At 41.9% G+C, this 12,471-nt stretch overlaps 1 protein-coding gene across 1 annotated transcript in view; it reads left to right on the top strand.

Moving 5' to 3' along the window:
* Window positions 1-12,471, top strand: part of HMCN1 (hemicentin 1) — a 378,057-nt gene that overhangs the window by 38,459 nt on the left and 327,127 nt on the right. The gene's annotated exons all lie outside the window — the stretch shown is intronic.

Here is a 12,471-nt window from a genome sequence, read left to right as displayed (position 1 = left end):
AGGCTTTAGCATGCACGGATGCTTCACTTACTCTAAGATTCCATAAAAATTCATAGCATGAATGGCACGTATTCTGGTTGCCCGTTTTAGGATGCTTGTTTTCCTTTTATCACACTCTTTTGTGAGACTACACATTTATTGCTGCTTTCATTTGGTGAACTCCACTTTGTTGTATTATTGTCTATAGTTAAAGATAAGGTCAGCATTGCCTTTGAAAGTATGGTTTGCTCATAGCCAATGAAGAAGTACGTGTGGGAGAGCGCAGCCATGCTGACGTCTGACGCTTCCGCTTACTGTTCAAGTGCAAAAGTGAGGCCAGTAGATTCATACAGGAAAATACAGATTATTAGAGTCTTCTTTTGCATACTTTCCAGCACTCTGGAGCTGTATAAGTTCCAGTGCCCTTTCCCATTCTTTATTTCCGCTCTTTTTGGTTAGTTGTCTTGATAGGGAAGGGCATAGAGAGGCGGGAAGGGAGAGAAGAATGTAGATGGGGGTCTCTGGCTGTCTGTTCTCCTTCTGCCTGTGTTCAGAGGTGTTGTCTGTACAGAGCATGTCATCTGCGGACATCTCTTTTAGGGGTTCGCTGGTTCCATGCAGTACTCAGTCTCTGTAATCTTACACTTGGGTTGCAAAACATTTTGCAACGTCAGATGTTTGACACACGTTAAAGCGGCATTATCAGAAACCCAATCTCAACGCTCTGGCACACCATGCCATTTCCTTCCATCTTATTCACGTCAGATGCGGGCGGCTCCATCGCCCTCCAGTTGTGATATGGTCTTGATGAAGCCTTCTGGCCTCTACCCTGTCGGAGGCCCAGTTGTTACGCCCTTAACTGCTCTTCCAGCGTGGGGTGTATCGGGTCTTCAGTAAACCTTTCTTTGACCCAACAGATGGGGTGAGGAACAGTAAACCTTGAAAGGGACTGTGGCTGCCCAGGTGCTTGGTGGTCCATTTTCTGTGTTTGCTTAAAGACCACTGAAAACACATGAGCTAGGGTTTCTGCCACCTGCTGGTGGGGGGCACTTTCTTATTCCTGTGGGTTTCAGAACTTTCCGCAGACTAAAGGTGGACTCCCAGAAAGGTCCCTGCCTGCAAAGGCAAGTGTTCACTTGCCCTGATTTGCTCTGGCAGCCCTTACTCACCCCTTTCAGTTTGAGAGGGGACTGCTCTAGGTCTTGGCCACAGCCTATTGGTTCACAGTGGTGTGGGGGCTTCCATGGAGACCCTTTGTGTTTGTCTCTCTGGAGCGTACCCCATTCCCTCAGAAAATTGTCCTGTTTTCCCTTTGGTTTTTCCTTGTGCCAAATCCTTCTTTATGGCTTGAGATTTAGTGGGTTGGTGTTCATAGTTCTGTTTTCTCATTCCAGATTTTCTTCCAGGCAGGAAAAAATGAGTCGGACACTCAGTGGAAATTTCTAAGCCTGTGACACACTGCGGTAGTAGGGAGGCCTTAGATGTGTGTATGTTTGGGGCGTGGGGGTCCAGATCTTTTTACTGGGCTGTCCACTTATCCTGTCCCTTCAGCTGCATCTTTGATTCATTTATTCTGTATGAAAAGTTAATCATAGTCTCATTTACACACAGTCAAGTGTGCAGATCTTAAGTGTATGGTTTGATGAGTTTGACCAGGTGTGAGCCACGGTGCAGTCAAGATAGAGAGCATTTCCACCTCTTCAGAATGTTCCCTCATGCCCCTTCTCTGGCATTGTTCCCACTCTGTAGGCAACCGTTCTCATTACTGCCACCATGGATTGGTTTTGCGTGTAAGTGGAATCGCCGAGCATGTACTCGTTTTGCATTGGACTGCTGTTAGCAATTCAGTGTTTTGTATATATAATTCCTTTTTCATTATTAAGTAATATTCAGTTATATGAATATACCAGTCTGTTTATTCATCCTTTTGTTGATGGATTTTTGGGGTTGTTTCTTGCTCTTATAATTATTCTCGTACAAGTCTTTTTGTGGGCATATATTTTTATATCTCGAATAAAAATTTGAAATACAATTGCTAGGTCATAGGATTGATTTATGTTGCTCAGGCTGCTGCTTTAAAAATAAAATTGGGGATGTTAGGGAAAACATGGGAATGTGGCCCACTCCTCTCTCCTCCTTACTGCTCTGATGTCTGTAAGAGTGGTTTGGGATGACTGAGCCACTTTCTAGAATCCTCACTTTCTCTCTCCGTTCGCCACATTTCTTAAAAACAAGGTGGCATTAAGATTGTGCCTTCTATTTCATTTTATTGCTGATATATTTCTTGGTCAGTTTTAATCTTTTTTTTAATTTGTTAGGTTTGTGGGAAGAATGATTCTGTGATCTAGCTTCAAATTGCTAATTCTCCTTGACAGTACAATTTGTAGCAGAGAAAATTTGAAAATTATTCAACTAATTTAGAGTCTTTCTCCCTTGCTATGTTTTATAGATAGATTTCTCAAAGCAGATATACATTTTAAAACCAAATTTGTCTTTATTCTGCCATCTTGCCTCAGAAGCCCAACAATTCTGTTGTGAAGGCTGAATAGGGAAAATTTTTCTGCAGCACAACAAATACGATACCATCGTGTTGTGGCTGATAGGAGACTCCCTGTCCCTACAAGTCAAACACTCCATTGACAAGAACGAATCCTAGCATAATTCTGAGGAAGACTCATCTTCTCTAGTGGGATGTTATAAAAATGCATGGATTGTTGTTCTCACTTCTGGGACAAGCAGTTACTTTGGGAATGTACTTGACTTTAAAACAGCACCGCCTACTGGACAGAGGTCCGTTACATCAATTGGATGACTCGATGCCTAACCTTGTCTGCATTTATCAGCTATTGTTGGCAAGTCATTGTATCTGTTTGTGACTGAAACCCTCAATCAGTAAAATGCTGCATGTATATCTCAGAGAATTCCATGGAGATGAACACAAAGATATTTGTAAGACATTTTGAGATATTTTAGAAAAGAATGCATTGTGATTTTATAACATCACGGTGATGTTGTTATTTATCTGGCTCCAAGGAGGCCTCTTTTAGTTTCCAGATTGAAGGCCCAGAAGTCATTTTCCCTCAGTGAGATTTTTCCATGGAAATGCAGAAAACAGCATTTGGAACTTGCATTTATTCCGCTCTCTCTTCATGTTCTCTCTGCGTGCCCATTACTTTGCATTTAGCCTAAAGTTTTCCCCATTGACATCGATGATGCTTTTCTAATGTCATTTATTTCTTTGTAGGGTGCTCACTCTTTGGCCACTAGGAAATGATCTTAATTCTGTTCTAGGATGAAAAGGCACATAGGCAAAGGGAGGCTGGGCTTTGTATTAAAAATGGCGTCTTGGCTCTCTTCGCCTCATCTGGGGTTCTCTTGCATCTTGGCTTTCTTTGACTTCCTTGGAAATCTGTTCTATGGCTCAGTCTGGTTCCAGCAGTTGCAATGTATCATTGTGCAAACTTTGCTAGCTGCAAATACCCTCTTAAAAATGTATTTAACCGCAGATTTCAATCTGCAAATTATTAATGTTAAAACTATTTGAAGAAGGACACATTTCCAGATACCAAGCCAACATGAAGCTTTTACATAAATCAAATATGGCAGAACCAAATTAAAACGATTGAATTCTTCCCCGTCTCTAGGTTTGGGCCATGGTGATGGCCTGATTTCCCTCTGTGGTTAGCATCATCACATCCTATACTATGTGTCACCCCCGTACTGCCTTTGCCAACATTCTATGGGGGCCCTTCTCCCGACAGGCTTGTTAAACGTTAAATGTTGGGTAAAGGGATGTGCTTTTTTGACTTGCCTCTGGCAACAGGACTCTTATTTTTCAGTGTATTCTCTTTCTCTATGTTAATGCAATTTTATTTTTTTTGATTTTATTTATTTTTAGAGAGAGGGGAAGGGAAGGATAAACAGAGGGAGAGAAACGTCAATGTGTGGTTGCCTCTTGTGCACCCCCTACTGGGGACTTGGCCCACAACCCAGGCATCTGCCCTGACTGGGAATCAAACCGGTGACCCTTTGGTTCTCAGCCCACGCTCAATCCAGTGAACTACAGCAGCCAGGGCTTAATGTAATTTTACAAGTTAAAATACATTCCTTTACATTTGAACCTATGAGGTGAATATGTGTGCGTATGTGGTAGAGTGGGAGGGAGAAAAGGGCATGGAACATTACATTATATGTACGTTTTCTTGATGAAAAATTGGCCTAAAAGCCAGCTGGAAAAGATGTACCTTCAGGGTACTCCCTCAAACAAATGTGAGAGGATTTAGATTAAGATTGGGTTTAGCCCTGGCTGATTAGCTCAGTTGGTTAGAGCATCATCCCAATTTGCCAAGGTTGTGGGTTCGATCCCTGGTCAGGCATGTACAAGCATCAACCAGTGAATGCATAAATAAGTGGAACAACAAGTCAGTGTTTTTCTCTCTCCCTCTTCTCTAAAATGGAAGAAAAAAAAAAAAAAAGACTGGACCTGAAGGTGGCAGAGAGAAGCTGCTTTCAACTCTGGTCTGGCTGGGCCTCTTACTCCACAGGCCTGTGCCACACAGCGTTCGCATCCAGAGAGATTGGCAGGAGCACACCCAGTGCCCAGGATGCCCCTTGGCCGAAGTACATGTATGCTAACCTCGCAAGTTGTCTGCGAGCTCACAGGAGAGTGTGTTGGGGAGGGTGTCACCTGGGAGCGGGGAAGACAGAAAACCATAAAAATCCTGAACACTTTCATTGGCGTTTTTCAGCCCTCCTTGGCAAGTCCTTATCCTCTCTGTGACTGAAATCCTCAATCATGAAAATGCTGGAATATATTTTATCTATGTTATCAGGGTGGAAGGGAAGATGCTGGAGAAGAGACAAGAGAGGAAACTGACATCCATTGTGCTTACATGCAGTTTCTCTTTAATGCAGTGAGGTGGTGCTTGTTTGTCAGTTTATTAATACCGTATCACAGCTCATAAGGTAACGCTCTAAGAGGTCAGGGAACTTAGCAAAGGCCAAGCAGCAGGTAGGTGGTGGCTGGATTCAGGCCCGAGTGTTTGCATCCAGGGTGTACGTTTGGATTAACATACACTGAACCTTGCACTCCCTTCCACTCGCCCCCAACTACTGATATCCAAAGTAGCAGGTCTGTCTGTGTTAAGAATCACCCTAGCTTACTCGCTCCTGCCCGCGCATAACCCAGTGAATTAAACTCATTTTAGGCTAATGGTGTGGTGAGTTTGGGATGTATGATAATGCCTTCTATTTTGATTTTCGTGTTTTTGAAAGACTTCAAGGATTATTGTAGTTTCGACATTTTGCGAATGCCAAGTCAACAGACTGAAGGAGAACACAGCTTCATCTGTGCATCTATTAAAGTGCCATTATAAATACTTAATTCAACACATCTGTACAGGTATGTGTGAGGCATTGTACTCAGCCTTACTCTTTCTCAAAAAAAAAAAGCCCCACTAAAATGAGAGATAGTGAACATTAATATCTCATTAGAAAACACGATAGTTTCCTTTTATTTTTGTGAAACATGTAAAACACGTGCAGCCTGAAGCAGAAAAGATTCGCTGTTGACAGATAAATACCCAGTTCAGCTTTTAAAGGACACACGTTTTAACCTCTGCTAGAGGTTTGCTTGGAGTTTTGCCATATTGTTTAAATTAGCCCCGTAGCCTAGAGGGGGCTTTTGCAGGAAACCAATGTAATTTTCATCCCTTAGACCCTGGTATTTTCATGAGCTGAAGTTAAGTGTCTCAAGGGATAATGGAATATCACTAAAACATTTCCTGAGCTCTCTTGAGCTATGCATCGGTATACCCAAGTCTCCTCACAGAAGAACAGGGCTTTTGTTTCATTTTGCGAGGAAATGGTGTTGCCCCCCCCCCCAAGCAGTCTTTTTTTAATGGAGATTTTTTAAAACTATATTCAGAAAAATATAGTTCAAGTAACTTATTCAGTAAAAATATTCTACCCTTAGTTTGAAGAAATCATAGGGATTTGGTTATTTTTTATTTGCCTTTTAATACCTATGTAATAAAGCAACAAATTCAAAATATTTGGTTAACCCAAGGTTTTCTGATAAATTATGAAATAAGGCTTCACAGGCATTTTGAGATAGAGAAATAAAAACACTTTAACTACACTTGTTTTTATTAGAAATTCCCCAAGACTTCTAAGTTATTTTTGTAAAATTAAAATTCACATGTGGTGTTTGTCCCAACCTTTTCACCACCGATACCTACGAAGCAATAAAAAGCAGTCATAAACGGTGGTACCTTATTGGATATTAATGGGACTTGACAGACATTTATTTTATGTTCCTAGCTTTGGCAGCTGGGTGAATGGGTTTTCTGTTAGTTAAGAGAAGGAACAAGGGTGTGTGAGAAAATCGTGAACTGTTTGAGTCTTGTTAAAATTGGCTCGTGGGGCACTCGCTAGTCATCCAAGGAACACGGGCAGACAGCTCCGGGGGGGGCGGTTAGCAGGACCCCAGTCTGCAGACCTCAGGATAGCTCTGGCGACATTTTTCAGCCGCCCTGTTTTGACTATGACGTAATAAGGAATGCTGGATTAGGTTAATTGTGAACCACATCATGTGCATTGATTACTCTGTGATTCTGTGCCACAGAAATATCACTGCAAACTTTCCCTAAATTATGCCACAGATTATGGAAACAATCTAAAGAATGACCTATGACATGGCTGTTTTCCACGTTCCTGAGTGGAGCTCCCCTCTATGACTGTGGCCCTGTGATTATACTACGTGTACCTTATACCGATGGATGATCTTCCAGTAATTTCAGTGACTCTGCCCTGGCTGTTGTCAGAGGCAACTTGATTTGCTGTCTCTCAGCTCCTGTGGGCTCAGGCAAAGAGCCTTGGTTCCAGGGTCAGAGGTCATCTGGGTTAACCACTCGCTGATGCACTCATTAACTCTGTGCTCCTCCCCTCCCCCATCTCCGTGGCCTCTCCCTGCATTGCTCTGTTTAAAAGACTTTCAGAACTTGAGTATTTGTCAGGTCCTTCCTTCCTAGAAAAATAACTGTTCTGGTTCCATCCCTCCAAGGCAGTCTTCTTCAGTCAGTTATAATTGGCATTTATAGTTTCTCCTGTCATTTGCAAAACCCACACACACCCCGTATACCCCAACTAATCTCCCGATCAGAACAAAATCAATACGAACAAATATTGCTGCTCTGACCTAACAGCTTCTTTAAACTGCTTTCATACTTTGTTATCATGCTACTTTAATCTTCATGGTCCAATTTATTGAAAGCACATTTTAAACCTACTCCAAATTTCCACTTCCTACTCACCCTGTCCTGCAGTCCTTGTAATAGAGCTACTGTTCTCTGGTCGCCAACAACACGCTCGTTGCCAGAGCAAACAGTAATTGGTGAGTGCCATCCTCCTTCCCTTTGCTGCAGACCGTGATGCTACTCACGCTGGGTCCTTTCCAAAGCCCCGTCTTTCTGCCCGATTCTCACACCACGGCTTTATCCTGACTTGTGGAAGGAGCAGGGCTTTGCAATTGGACAGTCTTGATGGGAATCTCAGGTGTGGTGTGATTCTTGCATACGGGCACCTTCCTCTAACCCCTGGGCGTCCAGATCAGGAGGCAGAGCAGGAGGATTGGAGAGGAAGATCCTTGGACATCGCATACATAGCCCAGAGCAGTGCTTTTGAACTTGGAGTTGGGGTGGGACAATTCTTCCTTGTGAGGAACTCTCCCAGGCATGCCAGGATGTCAGTATTGCTGACCTCCAGGGACAAATTGCTGGTTGCAATTCCCCCATTGTGCCTACCAAAAAAATGCCCCCTACATTCTCAGATGTCCTCTACAGAGGCGGCGCTGCCCTGCATTGAGGGGAAATGGGAGGTTAATGGTTCACTTTTCCTGTGAGAGTTCTTAGCATCTCATACTAGCCCTTCCCCATTTCCTTCTTTTGCGAGACTCGTGTGGTGTGTAAGTACCAGCATCGTTTCTTCATTTCTATTACCCCCATCACAAAATGTGCACTTCCCATATCCTCCCATTTATACGTTTCCAGACTTACTTTCTTCTTCACTTCCAAGCTTGTTTCTTCCCTGGTGCTTGAGAAACTGCTACTCACCTGCGGGTTCCACCAAGACCTAAATTCCTTGACCCCGAGATAGGAGCTGCCTCCTGTGTACTTCCTACCACCTGCACAGCAGTTGTCATATTGAAATTGTATCTCTCTCAGATGCTCAAGGACAGAGACTCTTTCTTGTTCACCTATTACAGTGTCTGGCACATCGTAGGTCTTCAACAAATATTTGCTCTTATGCAAACTGATGGTGGCCAGAGGGGAGGGGGTTGGAGTGATGGGTCCAAAAGTTGAAGGGGAATAAGAGGTAGAAAAATATACTTTCTGTTCTTGAAATAAATCCAAAAAGAAGGAAACTCTTGTTAAAGATTCAAAACAATTTTTAGGTAGAAAGAAAATAGAAAGAACTTATGATAACTGGTCATGAATATTGCAAAGTGAGGTGGGTTATGTTAAAATCATGAAGTGTGGGGGGAAATTTCACTGCCCTTTCCCTGACAGTGAGGATGGATCAACAAAGACTCAGTGGACTATGGGCTTTGGTTGGAGTGGTGTTTCGTACTCCGGGCGGTTGGGGGTTTGGTTCCCAGTCCAGGCACATACCTAGGTTGTGGGTTCCCTTCCCAGTCAGGGCATATGTCTTTTCTTCTCTCTCTAAAATCAATAAAAATATTTTTAAAACATTAAAAAAGTCTATTTTATAAGTATAATTTTTTATTTAAGTCATTTTCAAAAACCTCAGAGCAAGCCCTGACCAGTGTGGCTCAGTTGGTTGGGAGTCCTCCTGCAAAGCAAAAAGTCGCCGATTGGGTCTTGGGTTCCCCGTGAGGACACATGCCTGGGTTGTGGGCCAGGGCCCTGGTTGGGGCACATGTGAGAGGCAACCGATCGACGTGTCCCTCCCTCTGTTTCTCCCTTCCTTCCTCTCTAAATAAATAAATAAATAAATAAATAAAGTCTTAAAAAACATACCCAGAGCAAGAAAAAAAAAATTAAAGTTGAAATCAGAAACATGAGGTATTGTGGTTATTCAGACAGATTTCAAAAGATTTGCTAGAGCTGGGTGAGAAGGAAGAGCCGCAAAACAAAAGTAAATTGGAAAAGAAAAGCAGGGAGAGTGAGCTGAGCCTCTTTGAGGCAGAGATTTAAATGGATTTTGACCATTTCAGTTTTCATCATTTCTGAACCCCTTTTCTTGATTGAGGGTATTTTAAAAATAAACCCTCATTTTGAAATTTAGCTTTTCCTAGTTGCCAGATTATATTCTCAAAATTCTATTCCATTTACTCTTATAAGCATGTCTTCAATTCTCTATACATTTACATTATTCAAGCTCGTAAAAGTTGGCACAGCCAGTTTGCATAGAAGGCCTTTTATCCTTAGCCTGTAGGAAAACATTTGGTGGTGTTCAGTGGGCATAAGCCCATCTGCTGGTATTTTTCTGGCCTTAAATCTTCACTTTATTGGTGTTATTTAAGCTTTTATGTGGTTCAAGAGACAGGATACTGATTTGCTTTCCTAGTAGCGTTCTAATTTTGTTCATAAAAACTGTTTTGTAGCTAATAAAGCAAATTATTGGCCAAGGGTCTTTTGTAGTTTTTTTTTTTATTCTGTAGTCAAGAAGCTGGAAAAGAGATCCCTGCCTTAGGGTATTACAGTTAACTATTAATATACCCTCTTGTTTGGAGATGAAAACTTAGTTAATGCTTAAGACCAGAGGAATTCTTTTTTCCTTAATGACTTTTCTTTGCTGATTTTATTTAGTCATTTTTGAACTATGAACTGCCTAAGAGTATTACTTACGTCTTTGTAGAAGAAAAAAACTGGAGTACTCGGGACTAAATTATTCATCATTGCTTCTTATATTCGAATTAAATGATGTACTTTTTAGCACATCATAAATGTGTAGGGCAGTCCTAAGTAACTTAAGCAAACCCGTGCAAATCCTGAGTTTGCAGCAGGCGAATTTGCTGTCTTTTGCTCTGGGGTATGTTTCACCGAGGTGTAGGCCAAGATGAGGGTGAAGGGTACTGATGGGTAGGGGGGTGGCTTAGTTGAATAAACATTTATAAAATGCCTACTATGTTCCAGGAAATGAGGATTTAGAGGTGAGTAAATAGACATGAAAAAATAGCTGTCATTAAAATCTCAAAAGCCATGAAATAGCTTTTCCAGAAGGACGACTCTGAAGGTGGTGTGGTGGTAAGATTGGTTGGCTCTCATGGTAAGGAGCCATGACCGTGCCGATTAGGACAATTATTTGTGCCTGTATGATTCACACAGCATTCATTCATTCTGTTGCCACAGATGCATTTCCAGTCTCATTGTGGCGTACAGAGGTAAAATCTTAATGGACAAATATGCATTCACAACTATAAGGAAAATCATTCAATGTATCCTGCTAGTTTTTGTTAAGGGCTAAGTCCTAGCATCTTTTTGAGTAGCTGTGTAAGGGAGGAGCTATGTGTTTAATGATATATTTGGTATTTACACGTCTTGGTTCCACAAGGACACAGTGTCAAAATGTAAACTTGACCCATCCCGTCCCAGCATCTTCCTTGTGTTTTTCTTGTTTTTTGTTTTTTTGTTTTTTCATTATTATGGATTAAGTGTAATGGTCTTTATGCTGTACAGTATTTTGTGGTTAAGTCTCTAAGACACAGATGTGACTGAGCATCGTTTCCACTGGGAATTTTCTGGTTAACTGAGTCCCACCACAGTCCTTCCTGTGACTACACCTCACATTGACATCTCGTGGTTGGCGTGCATGTAGTGTTGCCAGCTACCCATCACTGGTGGGTCCACTGTCACCTGCTCACACTGCTGCGAATGATTCAAATCAAGGGACTGAAGAAACGGGGTCATCACTGATACGCGATTTTGTAACAAGTTTGAAATCGTGGTTAATTATTAATACATTCTTTTATAAAATATTTTCAGTGTCAGGACTCAAGAAGAAACAGTCCAGTCTTGTATAAGAGGAACCAGTATTGGAAAAATAACCCACCGATGACACGATTTCAGCACCTCTTCTCATGGCTTTGCCTAGACGCGTGCAGGTTAACACAATTTGTGTCAGCTGTGGCGTGGTTCTGATACATGTTACAATTACTGGCACAGTAGTACTGTATGAGTTTTCTTTTGTTGCTGTAACAAATTACTGCAAACTTAGAGGCTTAACACAACACTTAGGGTCTTACCATTCCGGAGGTCGGAAGTCCAAAACCAAGTTGTTGGCAGGGCTGTGTTCTTTCTGGAGGCTCTAGAATCCAACCCCTCGCCCTTTCCAGATTTTAGATACCACTTGTGTCACTCTGACTTCTCCATCATGTCTCCTTGGCTCTGACCGTCTTGCCTCCCTCTTGTGAGAGCTCCCTGGTTACCCTGGGCTGACCTGAATGATGCAGGACAGTCTCCCCATGTCTGTCTACACTTGTAATCTCATCTGCCAAGTCCCGTCTGCCATGTACGGTTCTTGGGATTAGGGTGTGGACATGTTTTGGAGGCATTTTTTGTCAATCACAGGTATCCAAAATAAAAATGTCTAAATCATTAAGAATTATTTTAACTAACATTTTAAATGCTGATTAATGTCAAAGAAGATTGATAATCAAATACCGAACATTTTAAAAGAGGGATGGGGGAATATTTTAGGGATCACCCAGGTTTTAGAGGGGTATTTTTTAAATAATATGGGCCTCTAAGAAGATTCTTACACGATCCACCTGGGGCTTAAATGTTGCGTTCCCTTTCCCTCCCCTCGGTTGAGAGTCGCGCCTCTAGTGAGAGATCCTACCGACTGGAGTGTCTTGTGCAGACAAGCCATATGCAAACCAAAAAATGGTTCAGAACCAGCAAGTTCAATTTCTGTCATCAGAAGGTTGAGTCATTAACTGCATTTATGTAAGCAATACCCAGTGCATTCCAAATGCTAATAATTTCTGACTTCAGTGGCATAATTTACCACTGCCAGTGCTATTATTTATGATTTCTCTAAAACTTCTCGATAAGTAGACAGCTCTGGGAAACGTTATAATTCGCCTCAATTATCCAGGGTTTTGTCGTTACTTGATAGGCCCGCTTGCCATTTCTGTTTTCTCCCTCTAAAAGGAGCCAACTTTTTCAACCTTGTTGAAAACGGCGGGGGCATTCGAGCAACCCCGTATAATGCAGCCATAGTCTCAGGCCCAAATTATGCAGTTAGTTACGTCTTGTTGAATGTATGCAGGAACTTAATTTTCAAAAAGTGTCATAATATCGTTGCCAAAACATGACTTTTGTAAGGAAAATGAAAGCAAAGCCACTATATTTAGAGTAGGAATTCTTAGATTAGAACCTTAACTTTTGGAATATTAGTATCAGTTCTGAAATTGTTTTTATTTCCCATTAAGATCCCCAGTCTATTTCTGGAAGCAGCCAGAAGTCT

Source organism: Desmodus rotundus, chromosome 12 (assembly GCF_022682495.2).
Source record: "Desmodus rotundus isolate HL8 chromosome 12, HLdesRot8A.1, whole genome shotgun sequence".
Taxonomy (NCBI): Eukaryota; Metazoa; Chordata; class Mammalia; order Chiroptera; family Phyllostomidae; genus Desmodus; species Desmodus rotundus.
This window is presented reverse-complemented; position numbering and strand designations above follow the sequence as displayed.